General features: G+C 31.6%; 1 pseudogene; it reads right to left on the bottom strand.

Moving 5' to 3' along the window:
• Positions 1-8,836: 8,836 nt before the first annotated feature.
• LOC145562650 (bZIP transcription factor 11 pseudogene) lies at positions 8,837-10,314 on the bottom strand (annotated as a pseudogene).
• Between the last annotated feature and the right edge of the window lie 10,857 nt (positions 10,315-21,171).

Genomic DNA, 21,171 nt, shown 5'->3' with positions numbered 1-21,171 from the left:
CACGTTTTGACTTTAACACTATTCACACACTTTCCTTTGACCATGTTTTATGATTTATACGTAATGAAAAATATAGTCATGTGGGTCTTATTAGATTTGTCACGGTATAAATTTTCAAAATATCAACTTTTTATTATTTTTGCTTATCGGTAATTAAAGATATTAACGATTGAATTTGTGCATTGGCAAACGTGATTAAAGAAATGTGTCTACTAACAAGAAATGGAGGAAATATTAAGGAAGCAAATTTAACATGTTGGAAGCCGTTTTTTCTTTTTAAGATTTTTGTGGATAATCGGCAGGCTGCTACTATGTGCTTGGATTAGATTATCCGGATATACAAGGATATCCAGTTAGTTTATTCCATCTTTAGATAGGATTTAGTTGTGGATAACCAGAAAAAATGATTGTTCAGAGGGGGATCAGCAACCTCGGTGTTATAGTTGGAAAATTCAGAAATGTAGAATTGAGGAAGAAGAGAATTGGGGGTTTCGATGGCAGATTTTGATTTGATGCTATTCAAACATCAAGGGTTTACAATTCCAGTTTTTTGAGTGGCTGGACCATAGTTTCTTAATTTGTTAGTATGAGATTGGTTACAGTCACAACTTGCTACCTAATTCATTGACTTAAGCCAAAATTCAACCACGGTTACGTATGCCTTGAATTTGTTTTCCTCTTATGGTTAGATTGGGCTATGATTTTCTATTTTTTGGGGGGGCGATTATGTTTTAGGAGTACTGTATTCCTTACGTTTTAATTCCTGTTTTGTGATTTGTAGTTTCCTCAACGTTCTTGCTTGCCCTTGGATATTGCTAACACATCGTTAGTGAACCACGTAAATCTATGTGTTCTTGTTCTTTGTTATTATTTTTTGTGTTTGTTACCTTGGTGTAACAAAAAGTCCACATTGTTTCAATCGAGCTGTTTTGTGAAGGATATTCAATCAAACGAACTGAAATTGTCTGTACCAACAAGGGGGTGCTTCAAAAGCCCGGAATCTCGTTCAAAACAAACTTTAAAACCCCAAATCATCCCGCAATGACTGTTACATACTTACATCCAATGTTTCACTCAAAGGTTACTTTGTTCACAAAAAATAATGAAAGATATCCTATGTCCCCTACTAGTGACTATAATTCTTTACTAATCCACTCTTAACAATTTTAATAGCATTTTACTATAAAATCCTTTTGAAAATTTAAAAATTAAATTTGCATCATGACAGCTGTGACACAGTCCGCGATCAACGCATCATATCCGTACCCACAACATCTCCCATGATAAATTGATAACAAAAGTAAAGTTCTTGATACTATTTTTGCTTGTTTATGTTACTTAATTTACTCTTTAATTGATCTCTCTTTTCATAGACTTCTCACTTTCTTTCCCACTTTGACTTGTAGCCAACTTGCTTTCTTCATCTCCAAGCTAAGAAGAACAGAGTAATTTTTATTACCAAGAGTACCCCTTTCCCAGGCTAGTCTATTACACTCGGCTGCTAAATTGTTATAGTACTGAAACTCAGAAAGCTTGTGTATCTAATGATATAAAGTAATCAAATGCAGCTTACTTTCAGAAGCAAAGCTGTACATCTCTGATCTCTATCTAATTGGCCTTCAACCATTCATACATGAAGACCTTCACATTCAACTTCTGGTATTTATGCTAGGGGTAGCAATGACTAAATGAACTTAGCTGGCTTGTAAGCTATTGAATTTCGACTCTAGATATTTATGACTTGAGGAGATCTAATCTTAACTTGAGAAGGTCATGAACAGGCTCAAATGTTAACCATGTTTTGGTATTATGAACGTTACTCCTTATAATAAAAAAAAAAAGTATCTACTTGGGTTATCATTTTGGAACTTGAAAATTTTGAGTTTGAAATTGCTTGGAACTTAGCTAAATCTGGGATGTAACTGTATTAAGTCAACCCAAGCAACCCCAAATTTAATCTTGGCTTGTTGTTACCCCTTTGCCTTGGTTGAAGGTTAGGGATGGAAAATATCTCAACTTGTTCTCTACTTTTTTGAGGGTGAGATTTACCTTGGCTTCTTAATGAAGATCACTGTGCAAATTTTTCTGCTTTAGGGGTACTAGGTTATTATGAAAAAGTTTCCTATCTTTTCCCTTTTCCTTTTTTTTTTTTAATTTTTTTTTTATCATTAAAATGAAAGGGGAACAAAGAGTAATTTTAAGAAGAGATCTAGCGCAAACTAGTCTAAGGATTGATCATGGAGGTTCATCCTAATCTATTTTACAAGCTCAGCTAAATATATTACTGTAAGAAGCCAAGAATAACTTCAAATCTCATCTGATTTCTTGAATTAAATTATTTTTATAGTTATAATATAAATCTGCTTCATGAATACTGGAAGCAAAAAAATCCATAAGTAGTTTTGATGATGTTTCGGTTTAACTAAAATTAAACTTTTTGTTGATGTTTCAGTTTAACCCTGTTGTGTTTTGATATGTTTGGTTTTTATCTCTTCTTGTGTGGTCCCAGATTTGTTTATTTTTTTTATTTTTAAAAGGAATATTATTTAGAATGTTCTAAGTTACTTATATTTGGTGCTTTCAAATCCAGGTTATTCCCTGGAAGTAGAAGGGTAGTTGTGAATCCATTGTATTTTGGACTTGGGAGCATTAAGTAATTAATGCTTAATTTTTATATCAATTTAAAACAAGTCCCACCAAACATGATCATAGTATCATACAGGAGAAACTCTGTGTTAATATACCAAATTATGGGTTTCTTTTGTACTACCATGTTGTAGATATGTAATTACAAAAATTCTTTGTGAGATATTTTTTTGAAAGTTGAAATAAGTAGATAAAAAGAGAAAGTGTAAGAAAGAACTGCTTTGTGAATAGTGGGATTTGATCATCATATGCACAATAGACGGATAGTAACATAAGCCATTCGTAAAGTGTTACAGTAAATTGCATGGGAATTTTTCCAAATCCCAATCAAGTAGAATTTTTGATTTTTAGTTCATGACTATTATCAAGTAGAATTCATAATATCTAGTTAATGACTATGTTCTATGTTTCAAGTCCCACCCTAATCAACCCAAAAAGGCAAAATGAAAAAAAAAAAATGATGTTATTGTCTGTGAACTTGTTTTTAAAACTGTGGGCTAAGATGCCCTTTCTTATAGTCTTGTCTTTCTGTCTGAATGATGTCTACCTATTACTGTAATATTTTGGTTATTGTAGTTTTTGCTCACCTACCAATTTATGCCCTTTGCTGGTAAAGACAACACTCTCAATCTAAGCCCCATCTTCCATCTCCTTTTTATCTCCAATTTTCTTAGAATAATCATTTCAGGACACATCTAGATGCCAGTTCCATCCTGCAACTGATTGTGTCGCTAATCACGTCTTAAATTTTATAATACTTCCTAATTAAACAAAGTTTGTACTGCTTTTCGCCTTAATCCATGTGAGCCATTCAATTGGCTTGGCTGGCCACATGCTCTCACCATCCACCAAACTAATAATAACTCTTAACTCTCTGAATTATTTTTCCTGAATTCCTCTGCACTGATTCAACCATATACTCTAAAGTGCAAAGATGTGATGATGTGAGATTTCATCACCCTTATCATACCTACTTCTAAAGTATCTAAAATACAAAAAGTAAAGTTCGGCTTACCTTGTAGTTCCACTTCTTTGATGGTGAGTACCAAGTAGAAAAGATTAAAAAGAGATGTCAGTTGGAAAAAAAAGGAGTAAATCACTACTTCTATTGTTTGTTTTCCTCTTATCACCAATGGCTTACTGTTGTTTTCCCCTATAATGTCTGCCATCTGTAATGCTACTCCCAATCTAACTTTTGTGTCACTGTTTGGTCAATAAGTATATGCTAAGTTGGAACTGTATGCTCCTTTTTTTTGATAAGGTTTCTTACCCTTCTGATAAGCATTGTTTCTTTGAAAGGAGAAATCGAGAATGCAACAATATAAATAGATATTTACTCTATTATAAACAAAAGCAACCTTGACTATTCCAAGCTATACAAACTGCTAAGATATTGAATGACCTAGATTGTTGTTTTTATTTTCATATGTGTAGGACCTGTTAGCCTCTCTCCTATTGTTACTCGACATGAATGTTCGAGAATGCTTACAATATCGACATTTATAACGTGTTCGGATGAAATTTCCTGTGTTTGGATATGGGGAGAAATGGTAAAAGGAACCCACTTAATTGGATTGAAAAAGTGATTACCACCAATCCTCTGTCACTGGATATGGATGGAAATAAACCAGTGACAGAGGATGGGTGTGTACGTATTAATGAACGTTTGCGATACAGCAAATGCCTTTCATATTTTCTGAAGTCATTTTGTTCTGCAATGGGGTTGCTAGTTTATTACAGCAAATCCTTTTCATATTTTCTGAAGTCATTTTGCTCTGCATGGGGTGCTGGTTTATTTCAGTGTTTATTGGGTTTTAAGCTTTTTTGTTTTGGATTTTTGGCTCTCCCTCCATCTCTAAATTTAGTTCCTATATTAACGTGTGATTGTCTTATTAGATAGTTTCGGTTTTCTATATGGGACTTGAGTAAATTAGTGTCCATTATAGCTACTTATTATCCAAAATTTCTGAAGTCTTGTCATGGAAGAAGGCAATGCATCTTTTTCTTGCATATAATCTTTCCTTGCTGACTCATTTGATTTTACTCTAGTAAACATGCGACTGAAATTTTTGACTTACGTTCCTTTTTCTTAGCACTAACGAATGAACTTTTACTTGGCTGGTTAGCTAAATGATTGTGGTACATTGTACTTGGGCAAGGATGTAAATTAGAGATTACAAGACCTAGCAAGCTTAGAGAGTTGCTTGAAAAACTTTAGACAAAATGAGCTGCTGAACTGAAAGATAATGTCTCAGGGCATAAAAAATGTGGTTGATCATGGTAATATTGTCTAATAATGGTTTCCTCCGAGCAGTTAATCTATAAGGAAATGTATACTATGTATGTTGTTTGGTTGAACGTTGTATGTTTGATTTTCATGCAAAGTTTCGCTTAACTTGGAGGAGTTGAGTAATTTTATCAAAATTGAGGAAAATAGAACTTTGTATGAAGTACAACTTATATTTTTGTCAATGACACAACTCCACCTTCTTAGGCTTCTTTGACCTTCCTATGAATTTTTTACTTCCTATAAGGATAAACTTGAGTATGATGCCTAGGAAAACTTCAGTATGAACCCTGAATCAGCTCAAACTTTGCCCCTGTGTCGAACCCTGAATCAGCTCAAACTTTGCCCCTATGTCAAACCCTGAATCACCTCACAAATAATGCACCAAAGTTGCATATAATACGAACCGAAGGTAGTAATTGGGAAAGAGTGAGAGCCTATAAGTTGGCCTAGGAGCATGTTAGCGATGTGATTACAAATTAAATTGCGGCATGAGGGTTGGATCATTTTTCTAGATATACACAATTGAACCTTTTTCTTCTTTTTTTTTTTTTTTTTTTTTTTTTATTTTTTTTCTTTTTTGCGATAAGCAGAAGGACGCTGACCGAACCTTAACCCTCACGGTTTTTTTGATTTGGTATTTGCGGGTCAGACACTTTGAGAGTGATGGGGGAAGGGTAAGGGATCCCCCACTTTTAAAGTACCTCTAGTGGGGATTGAACCCCCAATCTAAAGGTTAGAAGATACATTCCTTACCACTAGACCAAGTCTAGCTTGGTAAAATATGGTTCTTACAAGATTTGAACCCACGACCTTAAATTTAAACTCTAAAATGTTAACCAGTAAGCTATTACCATATTACATATACATAGTTGAACCATTATTTGTAGTACAATACCACATGCTTTGAAGTACACCTAATAATTTGCCTAAAAAGAGACGGGTGGTGGCCGTACTTATATTTTCTTATTATAAAAATAAAAATTTCAATGCATTATTTCTAGACACTTTGAGTTGTGATCATTGACTACCTTACATGGTACAATATAGAAAAGATTTTCAAGAAAGTGTGTTTCATAATTGCTTACGGAACTATGTTCTTCTATAAAATTAGATTGTGACTAAATAGGATTCTTTTGTCTGATAGCAGTATTTGTATTTACTATACAAGAAAATGATAGAATTAATGACCAAGTGGGTCTGGTGGGTGATTGAGATCTCTATTCACTGTAATTATTTTGTTTCGTTGGGTTTCTCTATTTGAAATGGAGATACATTAGTTGCTAGCATCTTATTAGAGATCAAACCCTCAATTTTCTCTTCAACCAATGATTTAAATTCCCTCTTTTTTTTTTTTTTTTTTTTTTTCCTGTGAAAAAATCAGAGAGGATCAAGTTGGAAACCATATGCTAAGTATGATTTCCCATTTCTTGGCTTTTTCTACCCATGAACGTTGTAGAAAATTTAGCTTTCCCTTTCCTTTTTGTTTCCCCACATTGCTGTTTCCTTTTGCTACCATCTAGACATGTTGGTGCTTTCAAATTTTCCCTTCTAGACATAGGAGAATTGCCTTTCATTTTCTTATTATTGCATATCATTCATAATTTTTACCTTCTATTGTGTGTTTTTCTGGTGAGTTTCTTTCCCTATAAGGTTGTAACGTTACATCGTTACAACGACAACCATGCATTTATGCCCATTTTGTCAAGGTCTTAGGGGTTTAATGACACAATCTTTATGTCTATTAATTGTTAAACACATTAAAATATTGCCTTTGGAAAATACGAAGTAAAAGATAAAAGGGAAAGTAGTACTCCTTAGTATTTAATTTCAGTTTTAGTCTAATAGGACAGGACCTTTCTTAAATTAGTACTGTGTTAGGAACTTGAATTATGGAGAGAATCTTGTGTTTGCAGGACTTGCTCTAAGAACATGGTTCCCCTTGCACGTGGGACTCTTTCTCAATGGTTCCATTCTCTTCCCACCACCCTTTAAGAGACTTTTTTGGTTTTAAAATTTAATCAGATCTTTGATTACCCTTTTTAAAACTGATCTTCACTTCCTTCGATGTGGTAGCTTTTTACTGAAAATGCCTTCTATGCAATAAAATACTTGCGTATGAATATGTTCTTTGAGTTTTTTTAATGTACTGATTGGGAAAAAAAGGTTTTTCTTTTACTTTTTTTAATGGCTTTTGCTGTGATTTCTCTAGGACTTTCCAGTGATCAGGATGGTCTGGTAAACTTGTAACTTTGATTGTCATGTCTTCTCATTGAGTCATGGTGAAGAAAAGAAGTAAAGCCATCGAATCCTATGCTAAGTTACCAGATTTTTAGATTTGGCATGAGTTACATGCACGGATCTAGTGGTTTCTCTTAAACTTTCGGCCTGATTTGAAGCATCCAAAAGTATCGTGTATTAACTGAAACAGACTATGGTTTTAGTGCTTTTACTTCCTTGATTGTTTAAGGATCACATTGAAGAGTAACAAAACTGCCAAGTATAACAAACTTGAAGATTTCTTTGACAATATTATTGTAGTTTGCTTGAAATGAGTTCACTATATCACAATTTTTGCAGTTTTTCACTTACTAAACCACTAGAATGTTTATCAGATTATCCTCATTTAAAAGAGATGTACATAGGAAGATCGATATGATGAGAAATTTGTTTCTTAGGAATGCTTCTGACTGATGATTGGTTCAAGCGGACTTTTGTGTCCCCGAGGGTGCTAGATTTACTAAGAAGATGGTAATATTTCACGATTTCAGGGAAAAGAAGGGGTGGAGAGGAAAGACACCTGGTTAATTAAAGTTGAGAAAAAAGGAGGGGGAAAGGGAGCAGTGTAGAAGAAAATAGACATGGACTACCTGTTTGAAACATTACCTTGGTGGAGTCTCTATTTTAGTTTCTGTTTCTTGATTACGACTGAGGGTATGCCTTTACCGGTGGAGTCGTATCAATGTAGACTTCTCCACAACCCCATCAAAAATACTGTACTAGTAGTCTAGTACTACTGAGTGGCTGCTATTGCCATTGTTGATTTAGTAATATGAAATCATCTATCTTTTAAGTGCTTAATAATTTCGTGGGATGGACCTAAACTCGACATCTAACATGGACACATAGTTTCCTTTCTGGAGGAAAAACTTGAATTTAGATTCACATTTCTGTCAATTGCGGAATGATGATTTGGAGGTGCTTGATAGGTGCATTTCTGTTGTAGTTAAAGCATGCAGTCAACATCAAACATCTCTTTCCCATTTTTCTTAGAAACCTGAGGACTGCATGAGCAGATTTCTATGACCATAACAGGCTAGCAACAATGGATTATCTCCACACTTCCTTGATCTGCTGATTGAGCTGCGCTGCGAATCCCTGTGTTGTAACAAGTATCAACACCTAAGTGATCGATTTGCTAGCTAACCGCAACCCTGTGAGCTGTTGTTACACCTAAGTAATCCATTTTCTATCTAACTGTTGACTCGGAGAAACTACTTCACTTTTTGAAAATTAATTCAGTAATTGTAGTTTCATACTCTTGACTCTTGAGAGAATATGATAAGTGCATATATGAATTTCTAAGCATAAGTGAACAACCGAACTGATTACTGCATGCTTGTGTCTGATTTTTATCTAATTTTGTTACTGTCATTTTCGATCATGTTCAGTGCAGGAAGGCCTTATATATGTATCTGTACTCGTAGTTCATCGCAAGGACACAAGCTCTTGATATTACAAGCAAGTAAATTTGAGGCAATTGTGTAGCATACTATGTGAGTCATAGTGATTGATTGTTATATCTCCATTTTGTTGATCTGCTATTAATTAAAGTACTTGGGTAAAACAATTTTCTCCTGAGTTTTGCTGAGCTAATTTAAACAGATGAGGACAAGCTTAAAGCACATTAAAGCTATAAATAAATTAAATTCTTGAAGATGTAACATGCAAGATTGTGTACATATATCATTGCTGCAAATGGGGACACTAATTACCAAACTTGCATAATTGCATTAATTCATTTACAGAAAAGACCACAAATTAACCCATATACCCTTTCCCCCCTGTAGTAAAATCTACTTATTGAATATTTCCCCTCCCCAGAAAACCCCAAAATAAAAAATAAAAAAAGAAAATTAGTAGGATTATCATTATCATTTTCATAATCCCCCTCTTAATTAACATCCTCAAAAGGTAAAAATCCTCCCTAATTTTTACTCTCCTATGAGTAATTAACATGCCCATTAATACTGGAACATGTTAGCTGAAGCCATGATTGGCTGATTTGAGTAGGTAGCAGAATCCCATGGGTTCATCAGAAAGCTGTCAGTTGTAAATGGCTCTGGAATAATTGTGGGAAAGATCCCTTCTCCTTGATCATCACCACCTCCATAAATCCCCAGATTTTGATTGTTGTTGCAGGAATTGAGTGCACTGATAATCTCATTCAGAGACTGTAACCTGCTGCTGAGTTCTGACATTTGAGCTCTGAGTACAGAATTTTCTGATTCAATTTTCAAGTATTGTTGGGTGGTGATGTTTATGTTGTTCAAGAGCTGGTGGTTGGTTTTTCTCACATTGGAAGCTTGAGTCATGAGATCATCCAAATGCTGCTGCTTCCTCATCCTTGACCTCCTCGCCGATTCGCGGTTCGACTGCATCCTCTTCCTCTTCCTTTCATCCATTATCTGCATCTGCATCTCCTCCTCCGAGCTCGAATTCTGCTGCAATGATGATGTCCCAGAAGATGTACCACTCCCAGGTGAAGCCATTCTCAACAAATTTAATATTTTGAGTAGCACAGAAAATTAACTTTTACTATAGCAGGACCCAGAAAACTACTAGCTCAATACCTTACTCTGAAGATGAAAAACAGGGGATTTTAAGTTTTATTTGACACTATATTGGTATATATTTATATGATATAATTAATTTTTTTTTCTTGTATAAGATAGATTATAGTAGTAATTATAGCAGCTAAAACTAATTTAGAGGGGGGAGAAATGAGCAAGGATTATGAGATGTAGTAGAACCAGTAAAGGAAGACAACAGAGAAGGATTGAACTAGATGGGTCCTGCGCCTATATGTGGAATTTATCATCAACCCAGAAACATAGAGTTCACTGAGAATTGGAGACATGAATCTCAAACATTAAAACCCAGGTATTCCGCATCAAGGTATTTTTCAGAAATCCAGAATTTCCAGAAAAATACTTGAATTTCCTGAAGAAAAAAAAAAAGATGAGGAAAAAACCCAGAAAATTGAGGAAACAAAGGAGCAGAATTATGAACAAAGATTAGCAAAAGAGAGGAGAGAGAAAGAGGAGGGGGGAAATGGGTTGAGAAATGGGTGGGATCTTATAGAGCTGAAAAAGGTGAATTATGAATAAAATAAAGAATTTTAAAGAGAAAGTGATTGATTTCAGAACAGAAACAGAGTGAGAGAGAACAGAGTTTTTTCTTTTTTTTTATTTTTTTGAAAAGAAGAAAACTTTGGGTTAGGGAATCTATCATATTGAAAATAAAAGTATAATATAAATTGGTACTTGTTTGTGAGAGAGAGAGAGCAAAAGATGATGGAGACATGTGAGGCTGCTGGAGAGGATTTTTGGACCGTCCAAAATTTTCCAAGCTGGGGGTTTTGGCAACTTGAAGGGGAGAATTTTAACTTCCATTAGCTTCAATAGTAAATGCGGTAAATTTGGACTAAAGTGTTTTGCTAAATTGCTTCTTAGCGTACGTCAACGTTACCCCAATACCTGTAAGAGACTTTTGTCGTAGATTTGAGCAAGGAGTTTGTTTTCAGGTTTATGCTAGTTTTAGTTAACGAGTACTAATTCTGGACTGTTCTGAATGAAAGTAAAAAAAAATGCATAAATAATACATTGATTTAATTAAGTCTTTTTTATGCTCGAATAAGTAAAATTATAGAAAGAGTAAATTATTTCAGTTTTACAGTACTTGGTTTGAATTCTACAGGTGCTAGTATTTTTCTTTATTCAAAACCCCCCTTTTTTTATGATGTTTAAGTTGTTTACGACATCTATTTCAGTGAGATGTGTATTGCTCACTTTTTAACTACCAGTAAGGCAGTAACAGTTTAGCAGATTCTTTTTTTTTTCATTTTTTTTTTAATATTTGCTGTTAAAGGTAAGATATTTTAACACGCCTGAAGAAGAATCTAGGAGTATATTTACCATTTAGGTGCGGTACTAAAGTAGAGGTAAATTGAAAAGCACTGTTTTTTTTTCAGCATAATTTTGAGCACTCTTCCTGCCTACTGTATTTAGTGTGTTTATTTGATTTGGCTTGATATTCCGTGCAATAATTGATTATGGAGTAATTCTGAAGTAGAGGCAATCCTCTAGCCTCTGATTTGCTTACTTTATTTTTAACTTGTTTCAAGAAAAATAAGCTCATATTTATATTCTGTGTATTACATAAGTTTAGATAAAAGTTATAATTACAACAAAATAAGTTTTGATAAAGTCTCTTGATTTAAGGTTGGGAGCAAGTAGTGAAAATTATGAAATAGAACACACTCTAAGTTGTTATGGACAAAAAATTACTACTCTGTATATTAAAAAATTTGAATAAAACATGTAAAAGGTTGCTCTATTTGTTTCATTTTAATTACACTAATCATTTTGACATAAATTTTAAGAAAGATAAAAATGTTGTTTGAGAAAATGATATTGAATACCATCTTATGAGAAATGTAGACAACAAAAGTTTTTTAATAAAAAAATGCAAATAATTTGGAATAAATTAAAATGAAAATAAAAAAAAGTTAATTTTAAGGTAAAAAGAGTACTATTTTATAAATTTGTTTGACCTATGTGATAATTCATATGGTATGAATATTGACATGTTTTTTTAAACAACACTACTAATAAATATGAATTGCTCTATGCAATATAATTAACTTTTTAATTATAGTCGATAAAATTGTTTGCTATAGCTACATGTTAACCTAACATCATTTTAAAGTTTCATTGAGAAGAATGTTCTTAAGTTGATTCCCTATTCAACTTTAGTGGTGTTAATTCTAGATCAATAGTTGTAGTGATTAATTTGAAGAATCGAGAGATTCTAGATCATTGTTTTGGATTAGTCAATTTCATGATTTTAGTGGTTACAAATCCGGATGTCTTGATTATATTGGCTAATCTTGTGGACCTACAAGAGCCCATTGGTTACATTACACTTGGATATTTTAAGAATTAGCTAATTCAAGCCCATAAAATATAGGTACGAACTTGTTAAATTGCGATTAATAGTGTAAGCACATAAACCTCAAAAAAGATTGGTAAAAATCAATGGTTGCAGACAACTGGATACTTGCCTTTACCTAACAGCTAATCAAAATAGTGAGACTGACTTCGTTTGGCATATTGTGGTTGATAAACAAATTGTTGAAATTGACAGCAGTTGTAAGAAAGCACAATCAAATATTTCTTTGCTAGACTTGTACGATGAAGACAAAATCTTATTTGATGGGTGAAAGGAAGGTTAAATACTTAAATATCTTTACTTCCTCCATTTTAAATTATTTATAACATCGAGCATTCACCTGACATGTGTTAAAAAAAAAAAAAAAAAAAAAAGGAAAGTAAAGCAATGTAAACACGCATACATGTAATTGTATATAGTAGTGTAGACTGAGACGTAATAAAAAGTTACTAAAAAGACTAGTGTTGTTACTATTTTAAATCGTGTTGAAACAAAATTTATTACAATTAACTGTTAATTAAACAAAATTTACCTTGCTAATTTTTTTCCCCCTCTCTCAACTACAAATTACAATAGTTTCTTGCACCAAAAACAAAAATCCATTTCTACTTTAATTGATGGTAGATATTGATTGAAGGGCATTTCTGTCAATTCATCTCTCATGTGTGTAGATTTTTTGGCTTTGATGGTAGGTTTGTAAACATTTTAGTGTAAAGGTAGGTTTGCATATATGGTTGGTGGAAATGAAAGTTAGCACTTGAATGCAGCTTGTGGCTATTACATGGAAGAATTCTAAAAGACTTAATATGATGTAGGGCCCTTTGAGAAAGGGTTCTTAATTTTTTCTAATTTTTGATATATTTGTTGGAAAATTGTTGCATTAATGCTAAAGATTTCCTTTTATGACACAAGGAGCCAACTTGGTCATAAAAAATAATATCTTAATTACTCAAATTTCTATCTACCATAAAATTTCGTAATTTTGTCATTGGGTCTTAAATACCAATCGAAATTAGTATATTTATTTATTTGTTTTTCAAAGGTTGTCTGAAATGTGTTGGAAGTCTCCGTAACCACTACTTTGAGACATGAAGTGTTGAAGTGTTGTGATAGAGTTTCATTGCTAAATACCTAAGCTTTGGAGGAGTGGTCAGGATTTTGAGTATATGTAGAAGATTAGCTAGGACATTTTAAATCTTGTTTGGTTGTAGTAAAATAGAAGAATTTGACATGTTTGGGTAGCATGAAGTAGTAGAATTTGAGAAGTGAAACTTCCTTAGAAACTTGAAAACCTCAAAATGTAATTATGTAATAAGTATTTCGTATGAGTGAACCTATTTACCTATCCTTATTTTTATAAAGTTAGCTTTATATCATATTTTCTATCAAACATGATTAATCTTTTCCTAAGAATTTCACATGAGAAATAACTTTACTTACATGGAACTCCAATAACTACACCTATATGAGAATTTTGATAAATGCTTTCTAATTGTTTTTTGTTTTCTTCTTAGGCTAGATATTGAAAATTTTAATAACCATCCTATATACTAGTACTCCGTAATAAACAACATAATAACTAGTAAGGTACTCTCCTCTTTAAGAAGATGGAATTGTATTTAATGTACTTTTATGAGGAATTGTTGCATTAGAAACATAATTAAACTCCATTCTCATATTCTATGGTATTTTACTTCCTCTCGTTTTACGTAACTGTAATGTATAATCTAAAAAGAAAATAGAGCTCATGTGACTACATGATTTACTGATTTTGTAATAGTAAAATAAAAAAAAATAAAAAAAAATAAAAAAGTTTAGTATGTACTGTAAATATTAATTGAGTAGAAATTCATAAAACATACAGTATTGGTTTGGTGACTTTTAATTAAGCATTTTAAAGTGACATAATTATTCCCTAGCTTATATAATTTCAAGATTGAAGTCTTTATTGATTTAATACATGTCAAAGATTGTCTATGTTGACAATCTCGATATTATTATTATTAAAGTTGAACTTAATATATATTAGAAAATCATCCAAGGTTCAGCTTATTGTTGTTAATTTTTACGTTTTTTTATTACCATGCTCACAATTTCAAGATACCAATTTTATGATCAATAATGATAATTCACATCAAGATGTTAGGATAGGTTATGAATATATCATGTCAAATGAATGTCTATCTCTATTGGCTAAGATTATTGATTAGATTAGGATGGTATCTACTCATGTTTTTATCTGAAGAAAAGTCTTTTATGAAAACAATTGTCTTCATCAAATTTATATCGAGGTGGACTCTCGTGATGAATATTGATTAATAATGTGTTTTTTGACAATAAAACCTCTTTCGTTGATTGATATTGATTATAATTGATTTTTTTTTTTTTTTTTTTTTTTACAAGAAGAGAAAGGATTTCATTAATGAAAGATAGCCAAACGGCACTTACAAACAATTCCGAGGAAATCTAAAATTTCAATACAAATACAATTCACCTTAGAACTAGTTACATCGCAGATTTGATCAACGATCGCTTTTATAAAAATCTTCATCTGAAGCAATACAATCTGTGAGTTAGCACTAATTCGGCTTGAGATCCACATATGAATAGTTATTTGGGTGAAAAAACTCATATGGCCTTCTAGACACTTTTGGAGATTGTGAAACCCTAAATCTTCAAACTTTGACAGACGAACAAACAAATAAATTAAACCTAATAGTAGATCAAACTTCATCATAAAGATGTGATCTTTTATTGAAAGCAATTAGAAAGTTTTTTTGGGGCTTACCACCGGTAAAAATACCGATGGAAGCCCCCTACAAAAATTTACAATTGAGATCAGAAGAAAAGAGATGGAAGAGAAAGAGAGAGAAGGAGAAGATTAAAGGAAAACCTTCAAAAAAAGAAGAAAAATCTAGCAATGGAGGCTAGAAAAACCCTCCCAAGGGAAAAACCCTAGAGGGAACAAAAAAACCCTCCCAAGGAGAAAACCTAGAGGGAACTTGATTATAATTGATTTTAAGGCTTACATGATATGAGAAAATACAGACACTGATTTATTTTGATTAAAACATATTTTGCGATTATAATCAAAACTAATTTATGTATAGACTTGAAAATAATCTATTACTATCATTTCGGCTTAAGATCTAAAAAGCTTACAAGTTAACTTCAATGTCGGCTTAATTTTCGCTAATCATAGTTAGCATCCTAAGATAAATCACCATTAAAGAGAACCATAATTATGGTAATAAACCCTCAAAGGCTTACTATGCCAAAAAAGGCTTTACAAGATCAAAGGAAGATCCTTAATACTTTTGACTAAATTTGGAATGAATGATTGGTCTTGACAAGTTAACGTCCAAAGCTGAGGTGCTTGAAGGGTGTTATTGGCTCTTTATTATCCCTTTATAGTAGGGTCCTCTCCACTGTACAGCTAAGTCTAACCAGTAGCCATATTGGCTCTTAAACAAGTTGACAACTCCACCACCCTTTAATTTCACTTGATCTTCATAAACATCATAACTATCTTTAGGTTCAATGAAAGTGAATCAAACACAATCTTTTGAGTTTGGAAACACTTAGGTTTTTCTGTCCTTGTCGTGGTACGTACTACACTACTACGTAGTGGAGTGTGTTGCAATTTGCAAAGCATAGGCCTTGTTCTATTTGTTCAGGTGTGAATGTGGCGTCCAAGACGTCCAATTCTTAGGTATGATAGGAGATTTATGTCGATGTCTACCTTGATAATGATTTTCGAAAAGTTCTATATTGGTGTCCTAGAGTGTATGATGAAGTTCAACTCTATTACATATTTGCGTAAAATCACGCTGGTGAGTGTAATTACAACGTAAAAAGTTAAAACTAGTTTCACTTTAATGCCTTGGGTTTGGATATTGATCTCAATAAATTTTTTGAATCCCGACTCGTTAAAATGTATTTTGACCACACTTTACATTCGTAGTATATAAATTGTAATGTTGATGTATTGAAGCTAAATCAATTATATAAGGTTATACTTAGGCATTGTAGTTATGATTATTCACATTGTAGATCATAGAAAATGTAGTTTTTTGGGAGGTCATTCGTGATGAACCAACCTCTTAATCTCTCATTGTGTTCATCAATTATAGAATCCCATATGGATGATACAGATATAAAGTGAATCTCAATTAGTTAGGTTGGTTAAAGTATAAATTATTGAGATTGATGTCCATAATCTAAGACCAAATGTTGTTTTCATTTTTTGTCATCAATACCTTGATTCAATACCCTCTTACCTATTTTGATATATTTATAATAAATCTAAAAAATTAAAGTAAGAATTTTGGATTTCTATATCATGTACTATTAACTAAAAAATTTCTTCATATTAGTTTAAAAATAAAGCATGACTAGGAAATCACCTAATACTCCGTATGAAATAATCCGTATTGCTTATATTTTGGTGGATAATTGTAGTCACCTAGCTTCCATAAAGCCGTAGGAGCCTAACTCATGATTCATGAAATGAGATTGAAGTGGAAACAAGAAGCCTTCAAGATGAAGGAAATCAACGTTGGAGCCCACAATCCTCAGCCCCACAAATTGGCGCAAAGAAGAAATTCCTTCAGAAGCCTAATAGGGTCCCGTTAGGTAATGGGCCTTTCAACCCTTGGCCAGTAAAATTATGAAAACCACATTTACCTTATAATTTTCCTTTATTTTATTATAAAATACGTGTAGTCATATTTTGAAATCAGTTGTTACATATTAAAATACTGATCAAATAATTCCTAGTCGAGTAACCTCTGATCTGATAATTCCTTATCGAGTAATTCTTAACCGATCGAGTAACCCTAACCGAGTAAGTTATTACCAAATAACCCCGTCCACACAATGTGGCTAGCAATATATGAAACTTTGTGAATTTTCCTATATTTTATCATAAAACCATTATCACATGAATTTCCGGTCTTTTTTTTACAAGTACATAAATCCCCAATCTAACTTACAAAGATTTTTAAGTAACCTCTTATAATACTATAAATAAATTTATATACTTCATATGGAGAAACTTCATAATCTATTTTATGTACAATATATTATTAATTATTGTCCTAGAAAAATATATATTAATTATTAAACTATTAGGGTTAGTTTGGTCGTTCTTAACAATTGGACAACATTTCTATTTAAGTCATTATACAATTTTATTTGCTGGTGAGATAAGTCATTATACAATGACAAGTTGTGTATTAATTTTCTCATATATTGTTAATGACATCTTTAACTAAAAGATTTGATGTAAACTTACATAAAGAAGGAAAGATATGATATCTATAAATATACTAAAACAGAGGGCACTAAAAAAAAAAGCTCCACATGTCACCTTCACAAACAATATTTTTCCGCTATCTTAAATAAAGCAATTATTCACTAAATAATCTAAGAACTTCTATTTTCTATATATATATATATATATATATATATATATATATATATATATATATATATATATATATATATATATATATATATCTTATTATTTATTTGGCAAAATTTGATACGTTAATCTATCCTTGGCAAATAATCATACAAAGCTTATGATTATATTTTATTACATGTAAAAAGGCAGAGAATCACAAAAGAATATCTATTCAAATCTCACAATAATATCAGATTAAGGTTAGCTTAAACCGTATCTTTGACAAGATATTGAGAAAAAATAATATACAATAATAAAAGATATTTAATTAAAGAATGAAATATATAAAAAGATATATTTCAATAACATAAAATAACAAAATATTTGTACGATCACAAGATATAGTCTGCATGCATTATGGCAAACATATTATCAAGATACTTCAAACACATTATCTCCAATATTTAATACTTAATTTTGGTAAATTTTGATACTCCATTATAAATTTGGTACGGGTTTTATACTTATATATACTTGGCAAATTCTTATAAAGCTTATGTATATCTATCTATCCATTTATAACTATACTAAAACAAAGGACGCCTAAATAAATAAATGACACGTGTCACTCTGTTATTTAATATTTTTTTGCCTATTTACAAACTCCTAAATAAAGAAATTTTTATAATATCTTTTAATTATTATTGCAAATATATTTTGACATCATTTATTTCATTTCATTGTTGGTTTATATCTTAGAATAATATTTTTCATATTTTTTGACTCATTTTGGTAGATATAATTATATTTTATATATAAAAAAATAATCTTTCGTATGTGGTAAGTTTCTTGTAATTCTACCCTTTCTTACAAAATGCAATATCCTAATATAGTACGGGGAGTAGTATAGGATTTTTTTGTTCATACAATATCTACATTTTACTATTAATGCTACAATCTACATCCTTACCAAAAAATCAAGATGTAAAAGAAATTATTTTACCATAGAATGTTTGACTTACTATTCCGTATAACATGGGCACATATTTTTTGCATTTAGGTGAATATATTTTTTGAAGAAAATATGAAATACGAGTATTTAGTGCCTTATATGTGTCTATAATTTTTATAATTCCAAAATAATATAATGAAATCTATCTATAACCTATAAATATATACTACAGGTGAATCATAAATGATATTTAGTCATATACGAAGTATATGATTGTGTCAATATGATTTTATAAGTATTTTTTATATATGCTATTACTTTTTACAATTTCTCCTAAAACTTCGCGCTTGAAAAAATGGAGCAATTATTTTGTATTGTAAAAATTCCATTGTTTCCCTAATTATTATTCCTTCCATTCCAAACAATGGGAATAAAGCTAGAAAGAATCTGGCCACTTTTCATTTTTCTATAAAAAAATAATAATTTGAGCTAGAAAATCTTAATATAAACATACAGTTGGTTTTCTTTTGTCCTCGCATTAGGACAATTTAATTGGTTTGACGGTGATACTTTTGCTATTGTGTTTAGTTTTTGTGGTCAAAATACCTTTAATAATCTTCTCTAATTTGTTTTTTCTTTTTTTTTTTTTTTTTTTTTTTTTTTTTTTTGTAAAGTCATCTTAAAAATATAATACTTTTATATAATAGTCTAAAGTTGAAGACATGATTTTTCAGAAAAAGAAAATAGATTTGATAAGGTGGTTCAGTTATACTGTTTTATGCCCATTTTCTATAAGCATAATAGCATATGCTCTGACTGCATATAAAGTTACCAGTAATAATCAGACAATCAGTGTGCTTACTTTTTTATTTTGTAGGAAAAATTGTGATATTTGTTAATTAATTAATTGGCAACTACCAACAAAATTAAATTAAAAAAAAAAAGAGAGAGAATCATAGTTATTTAATTTATGAATGTAAGGATGAGATGTGACATTGGTGGTGGTTATATACTTTGTTTAAAAGGCCCTAATAGCTTGTAGGTCAATTGAAAGATTTGATGCTTCATGCTTCCTCACATTGATAGGTTTGTCTTGATTTATGCATTATATTGTTTCAAAATCTTAAAAAAAAAAAACTATAATTAATATATAAATTCATATTAGTACATTTTTAAAGATAAAAAAAAATAAAGAAAACGAAAATAGCTTATAGAAAGTTAGAAACAAGTCCTAAATGTATCCAATGAGAGCATAAATGAGAGGATTATAATATGTTTGAAGGTGGTAGGAAGAATATACTCCCTCTGTCCCTAATTGTTTGCTCTACTTTTCTTTTTAAGATGTTCCCAAAAGATTGCCCCATATTACTTTTGGCATGTTTTCCCACTTGCACTCTCTCTCTATCTCTCTCCTCATTGATATTTGTGTCAACCCGTGTGCACCATTTTTTGCCCAAAGCTTTAATAAAGTGAATTTATGGTTTGGGACAAACAATTAGGGACAGAGGGAGTACTATTTTTTTTGGGGGTGGGAAGTAAAGCATAGCTTATTGGCTTAGCAAATGCCATAATCATAGTTTGGCATGACCTAGATGTAAGATGTATACCTTGAGTTTTAAAAAATTTATTTGATAAAAATGGAAAAACCAAAAGGCAACATTACAACAATGGAAGTGGATGGACTATATTGTATCGACCTAGTTTAGTAGTTCCTAAGAAAATTGGCATTAATGTAAGTTATGTGATAATGTCATAATTGACATTATACGATCAATCGATCATAATAATTAAGTTTGCATTGATAAGCGTGATAACAGAAATAAGTCAAGTAATATGAAAAAAGGGATAAGGTTTGGAGGCGATAGAATTACTCTACTGCCTCAACCTCAATTTCAAAACAAGCATAAAAATGATGTTTCTCTTTCAATTTCTCTCAACCGAAAAAGGTAAACATATTTTTCCCAACTAAAATTCCGTTTCGATCTCCACTATTTAAATGTTGTTTTCCCAACTAAAATTCCTTTATTTTCTCCCCTATTTATATGTTGTGAACTTGTGATGCTACTAGTACACTATACTATCTATAAAAAATACTTGGTACTTCGTCAATTCTATATATCAAGTTGGTCCACTTAGTTGAACCTTCTTGTAACTAAATTGGCTAGAGTGATTACCTCACACTAGTCACCTACATATTGTAGGATTGAATAGTTGATAGAGAGGTTTGGTCTAGTAAAACAATATACTTGCATGTGGTCAAACTATCCTTCGTTTTTAGTTTGGAATTAGTTGAGATATAATAGTAATATCAACATCAACCATGATGACTCCATGACCTTACGTTTTTAATGATTTGATGAACCATCATAGATTCAGTCTTATGCAAAAGATTAATGCTTTTAACGTTTCAAGACATCTACGAGTTTGTATGAAGGTTAGGTTTGCCAAGCTAGGTCAACCCAAATGAAAGGTGCAGATCAATATATTAACAACGCGTAATCGATGACCAGTCAGCTAAAACAAATAGTGAAATAAATCTATCCAAATAGTACTATAAAGAGATTCGAACCTTGGACCTTGTTGGTCGACCGAGAATATCAACAAGTCGTGTAAACTGACAAGTACCATCAATCCAAGTCCCAAATC

Source organism: Chenopodium album, chromosome 10, assembly GCF_948465745.1.
Source record: "Chenopodium album chromosome 10, dcCheAlbu1.1, whole genome shotgun sequence".
NCBI classification, from domain to species: Eukaryota; Viridiplantae; Streptophyta; class Magnoliopsida; order Caryophyllales; family Amaranthaceae; genus Chenopodium; species Chenopodium album.
Note: the sequence above shows the minus strand (reverse complement) of the source record. Positions and strands in the feature narration are given on the sequence as shown.